At 42.9% G+C, this 21074-nt stretch overlaps 1 pseudogene across 1 annotated transcript in view; it reads left to right on the top strand.

The window, feature by feature from the left end:
- The first annotated feature begins 1087 nt into the window (after window positions 1-1087).
- Window positions 1088-21074, top strand: part of LOC146767747 (uncharacterized) — a 28413-nt pseudogene continuing 8426 nt past the window's right edge. Inside the window, exons 1-5 of the transcript XR_014953489.1 lie at window positions 1088-2398; window positions 2493-2612; window positions 4163-4237; window positions 4350-4450; window positions 9038-20607. The product of XR_014953489.1 is annotated as an uncharacterized LOC146767747 (transcript). The remainder of the gene's footprint in view (window positions 2399-2492; window positions 2613-4162; window positions 4238-4349; window positions 4451-9037; window positions 20608-21074) is intronic.

The raw sequence follows: 21074 nt of genomic DNA, 5'->3' as shown, positions 1-21074 counted from the left end.
CACCCCCCCTCCCACCCCGCCCCCCCCTCCCACCCCGCCCCCCCCCTCCCACCCCACCCCCCCCGCCCCCCCTCCCACCCTACCCCACCCCCCCGCCCCCCCCCCCCACCCTCCCCCCCCCCCCCCAACCCCCCCGGGCCCCGGTCCGGAGGAGGGGGTCCCGGGGAGGGGCCGGGGCTGGAGGGGGGAAGGCCCCCCCCTCCACCCCGCCCCCCCCGCCCTCCCCCCCCCCCCCAACCCCCCCGGGCCCCGGTCCGGAGGAGGGGGTCCCGGGGAGGGGCCGGGGCTGGAGGGGGGAAGGCCCCCCCCTCCACCCCGCCCCCCTCCCCCGGACCCCCTCCTCCGGAGGGGGCCCTTCCTATCCCCCCCCCCACCCTCCTCCCCCGGGACCCCCTCCTAATGAGGGGGCCCTTCCTAACCCCCCCACCCTCCTCCCCCCAGGACCCCCTCCCGACCCCCAGCCCGACCCCCAGTGTGATGTCGGGAAAGCCGCACCCCGGCAGTGTCGGGCCGTGTATTAGACTGCAATGGGGGGACCCGCAGAGCGGCTCCGGCCCCGTGTGGGGACCCCAGCGAGGGCGGGGGGCGCCGGCTCCGGCCCTCTGGGCTTTATTCTGCGGCGCCCCGAGCCCCGCGGCTGCGAGGAAAGAAGGAAAAGGGGAATGGGGAACGAGAACAGGGGAGCAGAGGGGGCGCTCAAGGGGAGGGTGACAGGGACAGGAGGCAGGTGGGGGCAGGTCGGGGTGTGCAGGGGGCTGGGGGAAGGCAGGGTGAAGGAAGAGAAAGATTGAAGGCAGCTTTGGGGAAGGAGGCGGAATATGTGGAGGGGGAAAGGTATCACGGAAAGGCGGCAGGAGGAACCGGGAGCGCGTGGGGGGGAGCAGGGAGAGGGGGCACGGGGGAGCCCGGCTGGGGAGAGAAGGAACAGGGAAAGGATGGAGGAACAGGGTAGCGTAGGGGTGAGTAGGGGAATAGAGAGGGAGGACAAGGAAAGGAGAGTAGGGGGGCCCGCCCGGGAGGGAGGGAGGGGAGGGCTAGGGGGGAGAGGGAGGGGGGGGGGTTTGGGGGGGGGGAGGGTGCAGGGGGTGGGGGAGGGGAGGAAGGGAGGGTCGATAAGAGAGGCATAGAGAAAAAAAAATACAAAAGAAAAGAAACGCGCAACAAAAGCAAAAGAAAAAGAGATATAGAGCCCGACCGGCCGCAACCTCCCGCTCCGAGCGCCCAGCACCAAATGGCTCCGCCGGGCTCGCCCCGCGGTTTAAATACCCGCGGCCCCGCCCCGCGCAGGCGCGCTGGGGCCCCGCGCACCTGTGCGCGCACCTGTGCTGGCCCCGCCCCCGGCCCCGCCCCCCGCCCGTAAATGGCGGCGGCTCCGCGCCCGCCCCGTGTTCTGTGTGGATGCTCGGACGGACTGCGGCGGGACCGGCGCTCGGAGCTCCGTGCGGGGATCGGATCGGGGCAGCTCCCGGCCTGCGCGGCGTCCGAGGCGCTCAGCTGAGATCGGGATCGGGATTCGGGTTCTGGTCCCGCCGGTGTCTGCTGGGGGAGCCGGGCGGAGCCGCTCCTTCCTCGGCGGGCAGGGAGGGGGTGCCGGGGCCGGGGGGTCGAGGCGGGATCGGGGCTGGGATCGGGACCGGCAGCGCCGCGGCCGGGAGGAGCCGCTCCGGGACGGGCGCCGCCGCTCCAGCTGCGGCCGGCGCGGGGCTCGGGTCCCGCCGGGGCTCGGGTCCCGTTCTCGCTGTGGCCGCGGGGAGCTGGGGCTGCGTCGGGGCCGGGACCCCATCGGCACCGCCGCTCCCGCAGCGCCGCCTCCGGCCCCGCGGGCGGACACGAAGCCGCCCCGCAGCCCCCGCGGGATGCCGAGCCCCCCCGCCCCGGTAGCCCCGTGGCCACCGCGCTCCCCTGCGAGCAGCAGCGCCCGCCTCCCCCGCCCCGTGTCCGCATCCCCGGGGGAGCCCCGCCGGACGAGCGGGGCTGCGGCGCCGCGGCCGGGAGCGGCCGCTCCGCCGGGGCCGCTGCTCCCGCTCCGGCTGTGCCCGGTGCGGGGCTGGAGGCGCCGGAGCCCCCGAAGGGCAGAGAGCACCTCCTGTCCTTGGCTCTGCGGGGCGGGAGCTGCCGTGCCCTGCCCGTGGCTCGCAGCGTGCCGAGCGCACGTCCCGGCACGGGCACCGGCGCACGGGACAGCGCTGGCACGGACACGGCTGAAGGGCTGCCCGCGGCTCCTCGGCCAGGGGCTGCTCCCCACAGGCACGCAGGGATGCTTCAGCCCGGACAGACGCCACCGACAGCCCACAGGGACCCCAGGGAACGGCTGGCATTACCTGGGAATGGAGGCACGGCCGTTTGCAGAGGGGCTCTGACAGCAATCCCTGTTTCTGACCTCCCACACAGCTGCCAGGTATGTTCCAGCCACCCCAAATCTCCTCCCTCTTTTCCAGCCGGAGGCTATCATTCACCAGCAGCATTTGAGCCAAGGCAATCTTCCTTCACAGGTACTAAATGCCAAGCAAGAGCCTTGGAGATGCCTTGAAATCAGAGGTTGGAGTGCAATTATGTTTGGAGATTTCCAGGGAGCCAGCTGGAGGTGCAGAAGGGATGGAAAACTCTCACAGGTGGGTCCCACTGGAGATGTGCTGCAGGCAGGGATGTGCATCCCTTTCCTGAGGGGAAAGGACATGCAGAGGCCACTGCCGAGGCTCTGAAAGGAGCTGAGCTTCTGCAGGAGAGATGTTCTGCCTCAGCACAGGCCGGGAGCTCATCCAGCCACTGCCTTGTCCTGCTTTAAAACATCAACTGGAGCCTGAGCTCCGGGGAGTGAAATCAGTTGAATTCCAGGGAACTCTGCCAAGTGACCCCAGACACATCCCTGGGGCTGGGGGATGAGGGTTTTAAATAGCAAGTTCTGTGGAATAGAGACCTGTCCTTGTCCTGATCCCACTGAGCTTCCCTGGAACCTCTGCTGGTTCCTGACACAGCTGGTGCTAAAGTGGCAGCTCTGCATGGGAATTTCCAATCTCCACGAGGCACTGTCAGGTTATTCCAGCAGGAATTCAGCAGGGAACCTGGGGCTGTGGGTATAATTCATCTGAACTAGCAAATCTGATACTGAACCCCAAATCCAGGCACCATACAAAGAACAATCTTTGTGCTAAAGCCCCTGGGCTGGGAAATTTCAGCAGCCAAATGTATGGAATGATCTAAATCCCAGCAGGCAGCATCCCCCAGCGGGACAATCCAAGTGCCAGGGTGGGAGCTCTTGTCCTTCCCCTGCTGCTGGTGGGACAAATTCCCTTGGCACAGCTGGTGGGGCAGGAGCTGAGAGCAGGAGGGGCAGGAACAGGGATGGGAGATGAGGCTGCTGGAATGTCACCTGGAGCACCTGAACACGTTCTGTCCCTGCAGGAGCCAAAGCAGATCCCTCCTGGCCGGGCTGGAGGGCAGCTGCTGGATCTGCTCTGGGGGAAAACTCCCTGCCCCTGCCAGGAGCACTGGCTCTGCTCTTCCTCCAGCTTCTGAGCAGTGTCAGGGCCACCGTGAGGGAGTTCAAACCCGAAAAATCCCCACAGCCCACGGAGTGAATGATCCCAGGAGAGAAACGCAGCATTGAAATAAAAATCTTACAGCTCTGTCAAAAAGGCTGTGACAACACTGCCACGGGATTCCCAGGAACCTTCTGGTTTGCTCTCGGAATGCTCTTGGTTCTCTTTTATGTATTTTTAGTCCCTCAGTGGGCAGCTTGTAGGATTTATTCTGGGACTTAGAGGTTGAGCAGGGTTGGCTCAGGATTGACCTTCACCTCTGGTGCCTCTTTGTGCAAACACAACGTGGCCGGGCTGGGTGAACTCGTGACCTCAGCTTTCCCCTCCAAAATGTCCCTCACTAATTTCCCTGGGGTGAGCTGGGATTTTGGCCCAGACTGTCACTCCTCGCCTCCCCGTGCCCGCGCAGTGTCCGTTCTGTCCCCACGGTGCCCTGGGGACACCGGGGGGTCCCTTTGCCTTTCTCCTGCCCCTTTCCAGCCCGAGGCTCCTCTGCCCGTGTCCCACACAGCACAGGGGCACCGAAGGGGAAAGGCTCCAGAAAACATTTCTGCAATTCCTCAGCAATTATTTATTTATTTATTTATTTACTTATTTAATCACATTCTTCTCCTCTTCCCCAGGGAGAAGAACATGAACTCACAGCCACTGAGGCCTGACGGGTTCCTGCAGCGAGAGCTCGGTGCGTGTCCGCAGAGGTGAGTGCAGCACCTGAAAGGAAAAAACACAGGGGAAAATGGGATTTATTTTGCTTCAAAGTTATTGCAAGTTCTTAAAGCCCAACCAACTTTTGCTCTTGCTTTTGGTCAGGTGGAGCAGGAGCAGTAGGCAGAGGTGGTGCCATCGATGTGGACGTGCCCGATGCTTTCTGGGGCAGAAAAAGGAGATTAAGCTCACCTTACATCAAGCAGGTATTTAAAAAGATTTATAGTTCTTCAAACGTAGCACCCTTTAATTACCATAATGTTTCTTCCATGATTTTAACTAATTCTCAGTGTATTTTATAAAACTTAAAATAACACCTCCTCCCCATAAAACAGACTCATCAAGCATTAGATAAAAAGTCCTTGTGCCAGTCTCAGGCTTCCACATCTAACAGGAGACCCTCCCCGTAAGCAAACAAAAAAAATCAAAATAACGTACCAAAACTAGTCCTTGCTAACACTAAAAATACAGCTCGACCGTATCCAAAAAACCCCCGATTTTATTTATTCCAAACACCAAATATTCTTAAAATTCTAAATCAATAACTCTTAAAAAAAAACCCCATCAAAACTTACTTCAAATATAGAAAAGCCTAACTGTATAGATAAATATTTGTCCAAGCCCACAAAAAATATAAAACAATCTAATCAATATCCTACATTTAACAAAACCCACTACACAAATTAGTACCATTTAAAATGTAACATAAATAAAAATCTATTACTGAGAAACATATTTCCCAATAAATAAAACCACCCTGTAAAGATATAAGTAATAATCTTAACTCAACAAGCTAAAATGTCTCCAAAACCAAAAGACTTAAAATACCTTCAATATTTATAAATAACAACATTCAATATGTTAAGTGTTAATAAAATCAAACAAAATTAAATGTCAATACATTTAAATAAATACATTAAGTTTCTTTTTATCTATTAAAATTAAGTTTATTATTCCTTACTATCAAAATTCATTCAATCTAAATTTAAATGTTATTTAATATAACCTATCCTAAGTTTTATTAAAAATCACTTCTCTAAACTATACAGTATATGGTTAATATTCTTAAAAAAAATAAAACAACTCAAATTAAAACAACTAAAAGAAAACACTACCAAACACCTATTCAGAAGTAAAAAAAATACAGTGTATTGTATCATCAATTTCATCAAAAATTCTGTTCTTCATTACAATCTCTACTCTTACATAAAATTTCTAATTCCTACTTTTTTTTTCTCTACTTTTACAGCTCTTAAAACAAGTTAACTCTCTAACTAATCTCTACACTAACTCTATAATTTAACCTAAATTTATCTCATAGTTTTAAATATTTTTCAAGACTAAAAAAAATATATTTCATTAAAAACCTCCTCCAAACTGTTAATCTGATCACTTTCCTCAGTTATTATTACAAAATCACTTCAATATAAAACTCAACTACAACATTAATTTCTTTTTCTAAGTTTCACACTAAGTAATCGCTCTCTCATACATTTCCTCCACCTTCACACTCTCAATATCCAAATCCAAACTCACAATCCTGTCCATAACCACTTTCAAATCTTTAAAAAAAAGTTTACTATATTCAAATATATTCTAAAAACACTTCTAAAAAATCCAATTATTAAATAATGTGATTCATCTTTAATCCTAACATTTTTACTCTTAACTACTATTTTTAAAAACATTATATAAGAATATATTAAGTAACATACACCAATTAAAATTTAAACTATAACCTAACCCTATATCTACCTAAATAAAATAATTAACAGGAAACCCAAATATTTTCTACGTCAAAAATAAAATTCAAATAATTTTAACTTAACAATTTAACTTTATCAATATAACAAATAAACTTATTATTTTAAACTTAAAAAATCATTATCCACACATAATTATTTAACTTACTACTAATTTAACATTTATCAATTGTTAAAAACTCTAAAATAATGTACCATCTTTTAATACTTACTAATGATATAATTTCACCTATGTTACTAATTATAGATATTATCTAAGTAATTCCTAATTATTATCAATTTCTTCTTTACTACATACATTATTTTATTCTTATATTTCTTCATGCTTATAACTGAAAAATTATAACAACTTATACCATTATCTTGCAAGTCTATACAATTTTATAAAACAAAACTTAACAATACTTATTTCTTATATCAAAACATAAAGTTTACTTATATCTCAACAAGTACAAAAACCCAAGTAAATTTCAATAAGGAACATAAAACCAGATCACACAAAAAACACACTCACCACTCCACAAAACACCAATGTAAATACACAGATAAATTACACTATGTAAATACAAATGTAGATTATGCAAGAATTGCAACTTACACCTGACGTCTTGTACTGCACCCACCAAAATATATAAACTTTAGGTTTCTTTATAAATATAAAAATCAATATTATAAAAATCTTATTTAATAACTTTCAAAGTATAAAATTCTATCAAATATTATACTTCTACTCTATTTACTTTATTTACTTTTAATTATATCACTTTACCAATTAACCAACCTAAAACAAACATTTAAGTAACTTTCACTAAAGTTTCAAGTTTAAATACTTTGTATTTATCTAGCACTTCTCAAAAAAATCCATTTTTTACCTACTTACTTAATATACCAATAAAAAACATTACAAATAATCCATATAATTAAAAAGCCCTTACATTATTAACTCTTAATATAAAAATAGTTACCAATTTAAAACAAAAACCTCATTTATCCAAGGCGGGAGATGGGCATGCAAGGCAGTGAAGTGCCAGGGAGTGGTAAGAGGCCAAGGCAAGTCTAGGGTTGGCTTTGTCAGGAAAGCCAAGGGAATAAAAGCTGGCGGGAAAACACCAGAAAATTGTGAGAAAGGAAGAAAAGGGGTGTTCCTCTGGGAAGGTGACACGGCTGACAGGCAGGCTGAGGCGCCTTCCATCAACACCTGCAGCACGGGCAAGAAACAGGAGGAGCTGGAAGCCGCTGTGCTGCAGGAAAGTTACGGCCTTTTGCATCTCTGGGATGTGGTGGGCTGAATCCCATGACTGCAGTGTCACTACTGAGAGCTCCAGCCTGGTCAGAAGATACAGGGGAGGAAGGGGAGATGGAGGGATTGCCCTCTGCACCAAGAAGTGGATTCCACGTGAGGAGCCGTGTTTGAAGAACAGCCACGAGCAAGTCCAAAGCCTGTAGGCAAGAACCCGTGACCAAGGCAGCCAAGGAGCCCTGTGGATAGTATCTACTCCAGGCTGCCTGATGAAGGGGATCCTGCTGACAAAGGCTTCTTTCTAAAGCTACAGGAAGCATTGTGCTCGTTGGCTTTCGTCCTGCTGGAGGGCTTCAACCACTGCGCAGTGCAGATCCTTTCTTGACAGGTGACTGAAACAGAGTTCCAGTGACCTTCTCAGTTAAGGTCTGTCACATGCAAAGAAATGCTGCTTTTAGCATCACTAGAAATTAATGCCAGCTGTAGATATGACAAAACCACAAGTGTCTTGCCCACTGAAAATTTTGAAAGAAAGCAGACTGTCTTCAGCAAGATTTAGGATCAAATGCAAAGAGCCACATATCTCTTACCTGATTAATTTCATAGCCACGATTTCGTGTCTTTTGGCTCTTAACATGGATAGTCTTAAGCTGTACTTTGTCATCATTTGGTCAGCTCATGAGGTTTTTTAGTTTTAAAAAAGGCAGAGAAACTGCAACTATCTATCTTTGAGTAGAGGAGCACATACAAAATGTCAGGGTGAAAGATTACTCATACCAGTGTGAAAAACGCTAATCACTTGGTTTTTAAAAGTTTAAAAGTTTAATAATAATAAAATGGTTATAAAAATAATAATATCACTAGAGTACTAAAGTTTAGAGTTAGGACAATTACAAGACAATAAAAAAAGTAAAGAATTACGGACGTCCGGATGTTCTCGGACATTAAGTTACGAAAAGCATGACTTGTGAATAAAGGAATCACCCTTAAACTAATATACTTGTTGCATATTTATATATCTTTTATGGTTACGAATGCATTCTATTTTAAACAAGAAACTCTGTTTGTTGTATGTTAATTGTTTCCTTTAATCCCCTGGCATCTTTGAGTCTGAGTAAGGCCTGAAGAAATTAACTTCTTCTGATAAAAGCCATAAATTCCTCTGCTTTGGAAGATTTAGGTGTTCTTTGAAGTAAGTATCTCATTCCTAAAAAAAAACTTCCCCACATACATAGTCTCTATTTTAACATTAGGTTAGAACCTAAAACTGTATTTAACACACTACTTAAGTGAATTAACACAGCATAACGTTCTAACATTACACATAGAATATTCATTATAGCCTTTGCGAAAAGCCAATCATAAAATATGCATTTTTCACACCAGCAAGGACAAGGAGGTATTGAAGGAGACTGTTGAAGGAGAGGTAAAGTCTTAAATGCTAAAACTGAAGACAGAGCATCACTAAGTTAAAGATTTGTCTATTTGCTTTTAAACTGATACAAAGCAAGACAAAGTAAATTATTATAACTACTTCAAATCTAGTTGAAAATGTGCTGAGGTGTGCATTAAGACCAAGGTGGAAGTTTACAAGTTACAAATGCTTAAGACAATTCTTGCTAGGGATAGATAGCATTGCATCAGGCAGTTTACTATTCCAACCATTCCTGAAAGATGTGCATCTCAAAAAGATATGGCATATGAATTCTTAAATTAGACCAATAATGACATGCACCCAAAAAAGAAAAACATTCTCTCTTCTCCCTTTCTTTTCTGCTTTCTTGTCATAGTGTGACTAAGGAGAAACTGAAAGAATCCATGAGTGACAGAGCTGATTCCAATCAGTCCTCCCCGATGGAGGGATCAAAGGCCAACTGTAGTGGACCAAACAGGGCTTTCCCCTTGGAAGTGTATTCCATCCCGTCGAGATCAGCACAAACACAAGGGATGAAACCGACTTCCCACGGCTGCCATCCAAGCTATGACACTGTAACTCAGTACCACCTGCACATTTTTTTTGCTTGAATCCTTAAAGTAATGATTCTCTCCATCTCCATCCCTTAAAATCCAATTCTGTCAGCTTTTCAGTGTTCAAAAATGAACTAGTTAAGATAGCACTGAGGAAAGAAAGAAGAAAATAAGCATATTTTATTGTGTAAGTAATTAGATTTGAGATGGAATTACTAAAAGGTAAGCATACATGGACCCCCCCCACACACAGTTGTCTTTTTGCAGTTGCACTTAAGGATTGTACTTCAAATATGGTTACACAGATATCTTCCCCCCTCCACACTGACTGCCTCTTAATATTAGAACTAATCTGCCACAAAATTACATGAAATAAAACAGTGAGAAATATACTTGAGAATGACTGTTGTTTACGAAATGGGTAATTTATAGTATACAATTACTGATAAGGTAGAACAAGAGTTCAAAAACTGGACTGCATTACAAAGCACTTCTTCAAACATCAATTTTGGATTATTGCTGGAAGGTACTAACTGGTCTGTTATAGACTAATTTACAGACATTCATAAAATAGTGAAAAATGCATGCTTTAGAAACCTGGGACATTTCATGCCTTTGTGCTAGCAGAACATGAAAATGGAAGTGATTGGCATTTTTCAATGTAGGTTAGTAGCATTTAGAGTTTTTATTCTGGTGTACTAACTGATTCTTTGTATTTTTTCTCTTTTTCTTCAGGTGATTTTTCATCTTCAGGTTTAGTCCATGGAGGGCTGTGAAACTTCTGTAAAGGTAAAAATATGGTGTATAGAATACATATATACATAAACAGAAATAAAAAAGTCTGTTAAAATTGGAATTGTCCCTAGAAAAGGGTCCTGATCTCTAAGTGCAAAACCATACAAGTCTGATGCTACATACAGCTTCATATCACTGCATATTATATATATATATATAAACAACCACATAGGTATTTAATATTCAATTATTTTGGAAAACTCTCCTTACTCCTGCTTCCAGGGCTATACACATGACACTGTCAAATTAAGTAATTTGACTACCAGCTTTCCAAATATTTAATAGTTTGCAAATTGTTACCAGCCAGAAATAATTTTGAACAGATCAATTACAATCAGACACAGTCAAAGTCTGAATTAAGTAGTCTTCTCTTTTGAGACAGAACTTGGTGAAGAATGTGTAAGTCTACTTTAAGTAACTGAATCTCATGAGACCTTTTAGTAAAACCCCAAAAATTACTCTGGAAGAGAATACCTGAAAGCTTGTCTCTGTTTCTGCTGCTTCCAAACGAGATGTTGAATCATTACGATTCCCCAGACATGTCTTGGCCACCTGTCAATAGAAATGTCAGAGATAACTACTTCATATTTTTTCCAAAAATATTCCGTTTAAAAAAAAAAAAAAACAACAAAAAAAACCCAACAACAACAGCAAAAAAAAAACAACCCAATTTGGGTCTTCTTTTAAGCCTCCTTGATGAAATGGAACTAAGTTTTCATAGCTAAACTTATCCCAGACTCCCATCATCCCTGTAACAGTCTTCAACAATACAGTCTCGTGACAGCGAGTTTAACAACTTCATACTTACCCAGCTTTTTTTCTTCGTGTTTAAATCTCATCACCAATAGTGAAGTTTACTTCTACAGGTGGTCCTAGGGAACAGAAAATTAATTACAAGTGCCTTTTATGGGTGAGGAAATAGTAACAAACAGTAGAAAATCAGCATTACAGTTAGAACTTCTCTATTACTATTCTCTTGGCTATACTCTGGATCTCTTAGGTATAATAATCCCTGAATAGGAATATAAAGTCACTGAATGGAGAAGTCAGGTGACTCTCAAGGCAGAAAATCTTGCTGCATTACTTCCTGTCATTTTATTCAAGAAATAATGTCATATTCTTTGCCAATATGCTTTTTAATATCTGGGAAAGCAGAGTTGCACAGCATAAATAAAATTAATTACAAAGTGGATTTTTGAACTAAGGAGATCTTCAGGTATGAAACCAGAGATTTGCTCAACACTGGAAATTCTATTGTATTTAAATCCAAGTCCCTTCAGGAGTAGGGTTAAGGATGCAATAAGAAAAGGAGCTGAAAGATTAAATACAGTCAAATATTCATAATACTTGGTCATTGCTCTAAAATGAGTTCACATTGGAATTTCTCTACTTGTTCTGCTATTAAAAGTGACACATTTAAATGGAGTGAAAACGACAAGGTTTTTTTAAAGTTTTGAGTCATCAAGACTCTTTCCAGTGTAACAGTGGGAGGGGTTTAGTCATGTTTAAGCTACTGAAGGCAGCCTCTGAGATGATGCAGATGGATTTGATGTGGGGAACTCTTTCTCATATTTTCCCACTCTAGACAGTAGAAATAAAAATTGGATTCATGTAGGGAATAATCGAGGCAGTATTGATTAAAATAAAGTCTATTGATAAAGCACCTACTCCTTTTATGACAAAAAATCAAACATCAAACAAACATGTGGTTTATGTCTTAGATAAAGACTAAAAAGTCAGATAACAGGGTAGCAATTTTTCGTAGTCTTGAAATACTTCAAAACCTTATACGTGTGGTCCTGTCAAAACTTCCATTTAAATTATTTACTCTTAATCTAGATTTAAAAAAATTATTCCAAGCTGAATTATCCTCAGAAAAAATGAAGATTTAGGTGACTTCTAGGTGTGTGGCTTGAGGACAAAAGATACTCTAGGTCCAACAATCAATAGTATTGCAAAATGTGTAATAAAGAGGATAGAAATAATGCTAATTAAATATGATAATTTACATATCCAGAATTTTCTCTGACTGTACCTACTAGAACATGAAATCAGGTGACCTATTTCACCAACATCATTTATAGGAGATAGGAAGCAAAAACTATTAATTGCATTAGTAAAGCTAAAGGTCAACTTCTTAAGACATATGCAAAGGAAAAAGAAAAAAACAACCCCGGTCTGCTTTAGAGAAAATAAAAGTGAACAATAAAACAATGCTGTATGAGTGAGTAGTCTTGCAGTGTCTTCATAGGCCAGACAACAAAGGCTATCTTGATAGGAAAAGAGCAATAAAGATTAAGTCTGTATTATTTCACATTTGTTCACTCAGAGATCTTCTCCTTTTAGTAGCACACCATATGGATCACTGTTGGAGAAAGACAGGGACTTTTTCCTAAGGATGTCTTTATGATGTTAAAGCATAACATATTCATTATTGACTCCTTATCACTGTGAAACATTGTATATCATTACCAAATAAATTACAGCTTGAAAACAACAACAGTTCAATAGCCAGCACTGTAACCAGCTCCTGTGGACGAGGTGCAAACACACACACACAGAGGGCTGGGTTTAACAGAACACAAACTGAATCCCACACACATATGACCTCAGGCATATATATATATAAATACATACATATACATACACCCCCACCTGTGTGTATTTATGTGTTTTTATATGTCTATATCTACATGCATATATAAACACATAAATATGCAAACACGCATAACACATATATCTTTGTGTCCCTCAGCTAAAGATCAGCGGCAGAATATAAACTCAATGAACTAGAATACCTTTCACACCCTTAGGTGACAAAGAAAGCAAAATATTAAACTTCTGTTATTGTTGTTAGTTCCCTCTATGCCAAATAGTGGATTGTTTTGTATGTTTGTCCATCAGATTTCCTCCCATGAGAGGTACAATCATTACCAATGGACAGAATGGGAGCTCAACATGGCAGAAACTATCAAAAAAGCAAAAACTATTTGCTGTGTTGCTTTCCTCAGCTTAGCGTGCAGCCCGATTAACAAATTATCTGTGTGTGAAATTATGGCTATAAAATCTGCATATTGATTGGTCACGTACACAAAATTTGGGAAGTTATGGTATTCAATTGTCCTAGTAAACAGCACTGCAAAGCTGGAGAGCTTCACAGCTGGATGTATAAATGACAAAGGTGGATAAACAAAGGGTGCATCTTTATTACTCTGAGAACCCCGGCCTTGCTCTGGGGTCTCATGTGGTGGTGAAATTCCTCCTCCCACCCGTGCTTCCAAAGAAAAACTCCGCAGGCTTTAGCTGTTCGGTCTCAAGGCAGTTTATCGCTAGTTATCTAACAGATTATGTTCTTGGACTGCGGCTGTTTGATCAGCGGCCTGGGTAGAGGCACACACACCCCCTGACATCCTCTCGATCTGCTGTCTTCTTCGTCTCCCTCTCCGCCCAGGGCTGCTGCTATCTTTTATAAGATATATTACGTATAACATGTTTACAATTATTCCCCAATACCTACTACCTAGTTGCCAAGTGTTTTTCTACTCTAAACCGATCTGTCAGTGCCAACATCACCAAGAACATGGAGGTAAGGAAAAAGAAGGAGGAAGAACAGGATCAGCCCACTTTCCTCCATCTTAGAACTTCTGACCCCCACCTACAAAGTGAAAACCCCCCTGTACAATACTAAAAAAATTTCCCCTCTACTTTGTAACTACTTTTACTATACTATCTAACCTTTTGTGATTGCTTGTTCCACCTCCAAAGTTGGCAATTCATTCCATGGCTCAAACTCAAAATCACAGCTGTTTTTCAGCTGTCTGCCAGGGTCTAGAATGCCTCTGACCAAGGCCTGGAACCTCTAAAAAGAGAGACATTTTGAGTTCCCACATATTAGAAAAATTTTAACACGCCAGTCAGAACTCAGCATGTCCAGTGGCTATTGAATCATGCATCTTTACCTGCGAACAGCTGAACAATGTAAATATAAGTATTTTCTACTGCATCAACTCAGCAAATCAGAACTGGCTTTATGGTCAAAAAAAACATAACAATTTAAGGTCAAATAATCAATTCACAAGTGAACAGGAAATCAAGTTTAAATAAGTGGTATTATAACAGTTTTTGCAGTTAGAAAAATCATTCTGCTGCTCCTAAAGAGCATCATCCAGATTTAGTTGACCAGACATTGGAGTTTCAGTGTTCCTGTGCATCACTGCTCCTCTTGGCTTCATAGGGCACAAAAAGCAGATAGGGAGGTTGTTTGTAAAGCACGATGGGGGAGAAAGTACTGGGTTAATTCTGAAGAAAAGAAACCAGATACAGGAGAAAAGAATGGTGTGGTTAGATCAACTGACAAACTATTTATCTTAGTTGTCAGGTTAGGTTCACAGTTTACTCAAAGACACGTTTTATCAGATTTGCTCATGAATTTGTTACAGATCTGTACTGGGAGCTGCTTTAATCACTGTTTAGAAGAAAGATACAGAACAAGAAGTATGTGAAATGTGCATATACCTTCTCAGAAGACACCTCTGCAGTTTTTCATACGCTTTTCCTGTTTTAGATCAGTGTGCTAAGGGGATGGTTAAACTCCGATGATGTAACTTCTTATGACCTTCCTCTTCCTAGTCCTCATTTACAGAATCAAATTTCCTTTAAGGATTTTATTTGCTTGAAATTTCGTTATAAAAATGGTTATTTTTTTTCTCTTATTACACCCTTTGGAAAACAATTGGAGAGTGCAATTTGATCAAAGCTCTGAAACAGATTTAAGAAAATAAAGCAAAATGCTGTAGTTGCTTAGAAATGTATACAATTTTGGCTCCAATACAGAATATCCTTTGTCGTTGAATGATTAATGAACATAGAGTGTTTTTTTTACTGCAGGAAATTAAGGCGGTAAATAAAAAGCACTACCACTTCTATTTATCAGAGAAGATTCTGTAAGGACAAAGCAAAAAATCTAATAAGAGAACAAAGAATAATTTTATAAATTCTTTGATGTTGTAGCAATACCAAGCAGGTAGTTAAAAATGAGATGTTATATGCATAAGAATTATCTGACACGAAAAGGCAATTAAGTAAATTATGGTGTAAAAGCCAAAATCCCAAAAGCTTTTGGGAAGACAGAAAAGGGAAGGAATACAGGGGAAAAAGCTCTGCAGAACTCTGGTTCTGCACAGAGGCTTTCAGGAGTCAGACATAAGAAAGCATCTCCAGATAAGGCTAAGAAAAAGTAGTACTGACAAGATGCCTCTAATAAAGTACAAATAATAAAAAGAATGGAAACTTTTACAATACTGAAGGTAATTTGGAGGGGGGTTTTGATGAATTTCAGATGCTGTATCACAGGATATTCTACCTACTTCTGGCTATTGCTGGTCCTATGCCAAATTTCATTACAGATAAATATCAGCAGCGTCTAATTTCCAGATTTGCTACTCTGTATCCCATTTGCCAATAACTTTTCATTTTTTGTATTTCAGTATTTGTTCTAATGTAAACAACACTAATTACTCTGAACAGGCATAAACCCCATAAATACAAAATTGCAGAAAGATCACAAATATAAGATAGAGATGCTTAGCCGTACAGACTTAAAAATACCAGTTGGAACCAGCAACTAACCATTTTGCTTTATTTTTTGCCTCAGTATCTATAAGGTTGCATGTTCTTCTCTAGTTAGTCTTCACTACCTTAATTCTTTCTAAATAGAAATCACATTTTATTTATCAGAGACACAATAAAAGGACCTTTGTGAAGTTCTGAGAAAGGATTATTGAAATAATAGGTTTCTAAGCAATGCAGTTTCTAGTACATCTTCACTAATATTACTTTGAAATGCTGCATTACAACCTTAACCATCCAGCCTTAATCTTCCTTCATTTGAATGCAAGAAGCTGTAAAAACTTCAGAAAAAAATGACAGAGTCAAGTAATGAAAAAAACAATTAAAACTCTTCCTAAGTGTTGCATTTTCTCCAAGTGATACTGTTCACAGGTACAAATGGCAGCTTTGACTTACCAAAGAATTAGGATCCTTTGGGTATAAATTCCTTCCAGTACTTTCAGAACTTAAAGTGGTATTTCTAATGCCACTATATGTAGGCTAATTGTGGAAAGAAGATTTTTATTTCAGTTCTCAAAGCTAATAATTTGAATTCCTTGTGCCTTTCGTCTCTCTTTGTTAATGTGAGATGATGATGATGAAGAAGAAAAGGTTGCTAACCAATGTCATCACCTGCACTATTTTTATGGCCATCTTAGCCTATGTTAAGATGGACAGGGTGTCTGTCTGCTGATGGACTGAACAGTTAAAAATACAAGCTGTTGGAAGGACAAAAAACAACCACCTAAATAAGTAAACCACCATCTCACTAACTAAAACCTTGATTTTATGGAAAGGTGAATCTTTTAGGTGTCTTTGATTGCAATACTTGATGCAGAAATTAAATACTGGTTTGACTTTTGAAATATATTACCAGTTATTTTCTTTTCCTTTCTCTTTTAATGTATTCACTTCTGTATAAAAGACCTGTTTAAAATGTCTGATACAAGTATTTAGCCTAAGAGGAAGAAGAAGAGGAGAGAGGAGGAGAGAGTAAGAGGAAGAAAAAGAGAAGGGAGGAAGAAGGAGAAGAAAGAGGAGAGAGTGAGAAGAAAGAGGAGAGAGTGAGAAGAAAGAGGAGAGAGTGAGAAGAAAGAGGAGAGAGTGAGAAGAAAGAGGAGAGAGTGAGAAGAAAGAGGAGAGAGTGAGAAGAAAGAGGAGAGAGTGAGAAGAAAGAGGAGAGAGTGAGAAGAAAGAGGAGAGAGTGAGAAGAAAGAGGAGAGAGTGAGAAGAAAGAGGAGAGAGTGAGAAGAAAGAGGAGAGAGTGAGAAGAAAGAGGAGAGAGTGAGAAAAAAAAAATGAAGAGGAGAGAGTAAGAAGAAAACAGAGCAAGAAAAATAAGAGTCAGAGATAAAAAGAAAAACCAAAAAAGTCAGATTGGAAAGAGAAAGGCAGAGAAAGAGGAAAGAAAGGTGGGGTAAAGAGAAAAAGAGTGAAAGACAAACAGAAAAGGAAGCACTTGAAATGAAAGAGAAAAGCAAATAGAGAGACAAGAAAAAGAAGAAATAGAGCTGAAAACCTACAGGAAAACAAATGGAGAGACTGAACACAAGGTAGGGTTCAAGAGAGAAAGAAATAGAGAGTTAGACAAAAAAGTTAAAGTTGGACAGAAAAGGAAAAAGGGTCAGAGACAAAGACAATGATAGCAAGTGTTAGAAAGACAAAGGCTGACAAAGAAAAAAAAAAGAAGAAAACATAGTGAAACCTAGATTGAAAGAGACAGACAAAGAGACATGGGGAAATACATGTAGAGGAATGGAAGAAAATAGGGTGAGAAGGAAATAGGGTTAGAGAAACATAGAGATGTGTTAGAAATGGAAACAAAGGAAAACACAGCCAGAGACAAAGAGTTACACATGGAAGGATAAAGTGAGGAATAGACTAAAGAGGAAAGTAAGAGGCAAAGGGAGAAAAAGGGTGAAAATGATAGGACTCAACCACACCAAAGAAAGACAGGAGATGAATAGTGGGCAGGGCAGAGGGTAAGAGGCATCATTATTAGGGCTGATTAATCTTTATTCCCTTAAACTTCAGCAATACACAGGGAAACAATGCATACAAATGCAAGTACAGAGACAAATACAACAAAGAATACATCATACCTAGGCACAAAAGTACAAGTCCAATTTACATACAGCAAAATACATCAAAAGATAGGAACAACTGCAAAGACAGAACAATATAATGTACTACAAGCCAAATACATATTGACACAATATAACCGTGTCTCCATTTCAGAAAAGTCCACAACGCTTTTATTGTTATGACGCACCCGGAACAAAAACGGCGCAAAACGCTCCGCCGACGTGCACGCCCCCTTCGCGTTACGCACAAACTCACATTCACGGCAACTTGCTCCGGAGACTCCCAAAAAATCCTCCTGCCTGATGAAAACCCCCCCTGAAAGGCAAAGGCCATACACACAAGGTTGTATCTGCTCCACACACACACACAGCTGCAGACACAAGCACACACAAACTCTCACAGACAGACACAGACAGTCACACTCTCACACATTCTTCTGCTGACACGCTGGCTGCCACCCTTACGTGAAACGCTGCACTGAAGAATATGCTTAAACGCTTCTTCTGACCGCAGGACCTCCATGTCAAATGGTAGATTCCAGGAAATTCTGTAGGGACCCGGGGACCTACGAGACAAGGGGAGGCGGTCAGTGACTGACTATCTGAGAGCTAGGAGCTATACCAACTCTGGGCCCATCAGTGTTGTACCCCAAACCCCGTAGAGAACAGATGAACGGCAAAGCTTTATAACTGCTCTACCTGAGCGTGACTACTTGCCCGGGCAAGGCAGCTCCGATCATAATTGCCACAACAGAGGTGCATACAACATAAGCCAACGTAGGTACATACAGTATAAGCACAAACAACATAAGCCAACGTAGGTACGTACAGTATAAGCACAAACAACATAAGCCAACGTAGGTACATACAGTGTAAGCACAAACAATATAAGCTAACATAGGTAGGCGCAACATACGCACATACAATAGAAGCAGACACAGGTAGGTGCATCATAAGTGCATACAACGTAAGCTGACAGAGATACAAGATAAGTGAGGACTTGATATAATTCTCCAGAAGACTAATTTTTGAGCCCTATATCCTTTGAGAAGGCAGATGCTACGGAACTACTGTGGTCAGGTGATGAGGGGCTAATAAGCTCCGTACGGAAGTCCATGAGAAGGGCTACCAAAACTGAGAATGAAGATGGATGAGAACATCTCGTGTACATCGTCCGGACCCAAAAAGTGAATATGTAAAAATGCCAGAATAATTGATATCCGGGAAGGTACGTGAGCAAAATATGGCCAATACGGCACAAAATGATGTTGCTAAAGCATGGAGATGTAACAAAGGCCTATGACACAGACAACGTGACACGGACACAAGTGGAAACTGCCTGGCAATTTCACCTTATGGACCCAAGATTCCTAGCCCAAGATGAGCCATGGGCTGATGATGCCAAAGAAAAGAAAGCCCTAGGGCAGTAGCACTTGATGATGACATGCAACTCCTTTCAAGATGTTAGTGCCAAAGCACTTAAGAGGAAGCCTAAGAAGCTCAGTAGGCCTAGAGAAGGAAGAAATGACTACAGGGTGACTGTAGCTATAGCTCCAGACATGAAGGCAGGCTCCTATGGTGAAAAGATCCACGACAACGTCAAGAGTCAAAGAAGGCCGCCGATGCGAACGTCACGAGAACCAGAGAGGGATCGGAACTGCCCTGCCCAGCGAAGACTCTGGGGGGGCTGAGGAGAAACCCTCTCCCTTTGCTCCCGAGGGGCCCGTCCCACTATGGGCCTATTCTCCAAGCTAACATCAAATAGCCTCCTGTGATAGTAAAGGTTTTCCCCCCATCTCCCACCTACTGGCCCCAGCACTTGGCTTTTGCAAGACAACCGGATGGAATCCAATGTCAGTTGGATGCGGACGGCGAGACGTTCTCTGCATCAGCTTCGGTGCTGCCGTTTCCAAACTTCAGCTACGCTCCTCCTCAGGGTACCTAAGACAAAACAGAAAATGCAACTAGTGCCCACGAAAAGAGGAATCCCCGAAACTCCGACACACCGCTGCCCCGGCTCACCTGAAGTCTTAATTTGACTCCACAAGCTGCCTGGAGGATACCTGAAAAACAAAAAGGTACACACTTAGCATGCTGCTGCATAAGGGTCACCTGTGAGTCACTGTGCCAAAATGCCAACTCACCCGCTCGCCTCTGTTCCTTCACACAGCTAGGGCAGCGACAGCACCTGCAAAAAAACAAAGCAAAACAACCCACACTGAGATACTGTGAAAACAACATCCCCCTGACCTGAAAAGCACACCCACCCAGACCTTACGCTTGCACCCACCTGGCCTTGGACATCCAGACATCCGGACCAGAGACATCTTGCAAGATGACTGCCTAAAATAAAACAAAGTAACCAAGAGTGGATGCTTAGAATTGCACCAAAACCTGAAACCTGAGCAAGAACAACTCCTTCTGTCCACTGCTCACCTGGCACACAGGGCCTTGACTGCTGCTATCTGCCTGGACCTCCTAAAAATAAAGGCAAAGAACACTGCTCTAACACGGTCACCCTTTAGGCTTCCCCTGCAAATGCAAACAATGACTGACCTGATCATGGCAGCACCCTCACCCAGGACTGGGGCTCTCTGCCACAGATTTGAGCTGTCTGCATCTGAAAGGAAGTTAGGACTAGTGTGAAATGGCTGAGGGAATGAAGCCCCTTGGCAAAGGCTGGGGTTAATATACCCTGATTGGGCCCGCCGCTCATTCCCGTGGCACCCAGGAAAAGGGAAGGGGCAAACCCCACCGAGTAGAAAAGCCCTCAGAGCAGCTGCAGCTGTTCGGCTCCTCTGGCTTGAATTCAAGGGGAATAAAGGGCTGGATATAGAAGGAAACTCTTCAGGGAAATGACAGCTCTTTTTTCTACAACTACTTGGAGCGAAAGGGCAAAAAAACTGGTAAGAAATAAAACTTTGTTTTTAGGCAGCATATCTAGATAAATTGGGTAATTTGCTGTTAACTTACATAATTATTCCTCAGTGACTACTAAGTAGTGCTCAACATGAGACTAAGGGTGGAGAAAAATACTAATTATATGAACAGTCTAAGTCTTCTTCTTGGGGTTACTAATTAGGACTAACTACATTATAAATAAGAAAAATAATAGGCTCCTGGGCAGCATAAAGGTTAAGTATGTGCTAGGCTTGCCTTTCTCTGAGGTACTTAGTCCTAGGGCACAGAAAGAAGTGCCCTGAAAGGTAGTTTTAAATGCTGAAAAATCATTTTAAAAGAGCCTCCTTCAAGTGAATCCCTTAAAATGAGGAAATGGGGAATTTACCTCCACTGAAATGGATACCGTGGCAAATAAATGGCTTCTGCCCTTTCATTTAATCCCTTGAATACTGGGAAAAGAGAGGCTTTCCTC

Source organism: Lonchura striata, chromosome 3, assembly GCF_050655825.1.
Source record: "Lonchura striata isolate lonStrDom1 chromosome 3, ASM5065582v1, whole genome shotgun sequence".
Classification (NCBI taxonomy): domain Eukaryota; kingdom Metazoa; phylum Chordata; class Aves; order Passeriformes; family Estrildidae; genus Lonchura; species Lonchura striata.
The sequence above is the reverse complement of the archived record's forward strand: the minus strand, read 5'-3'. Positions and strand labels throughout refer to the sequence as shown.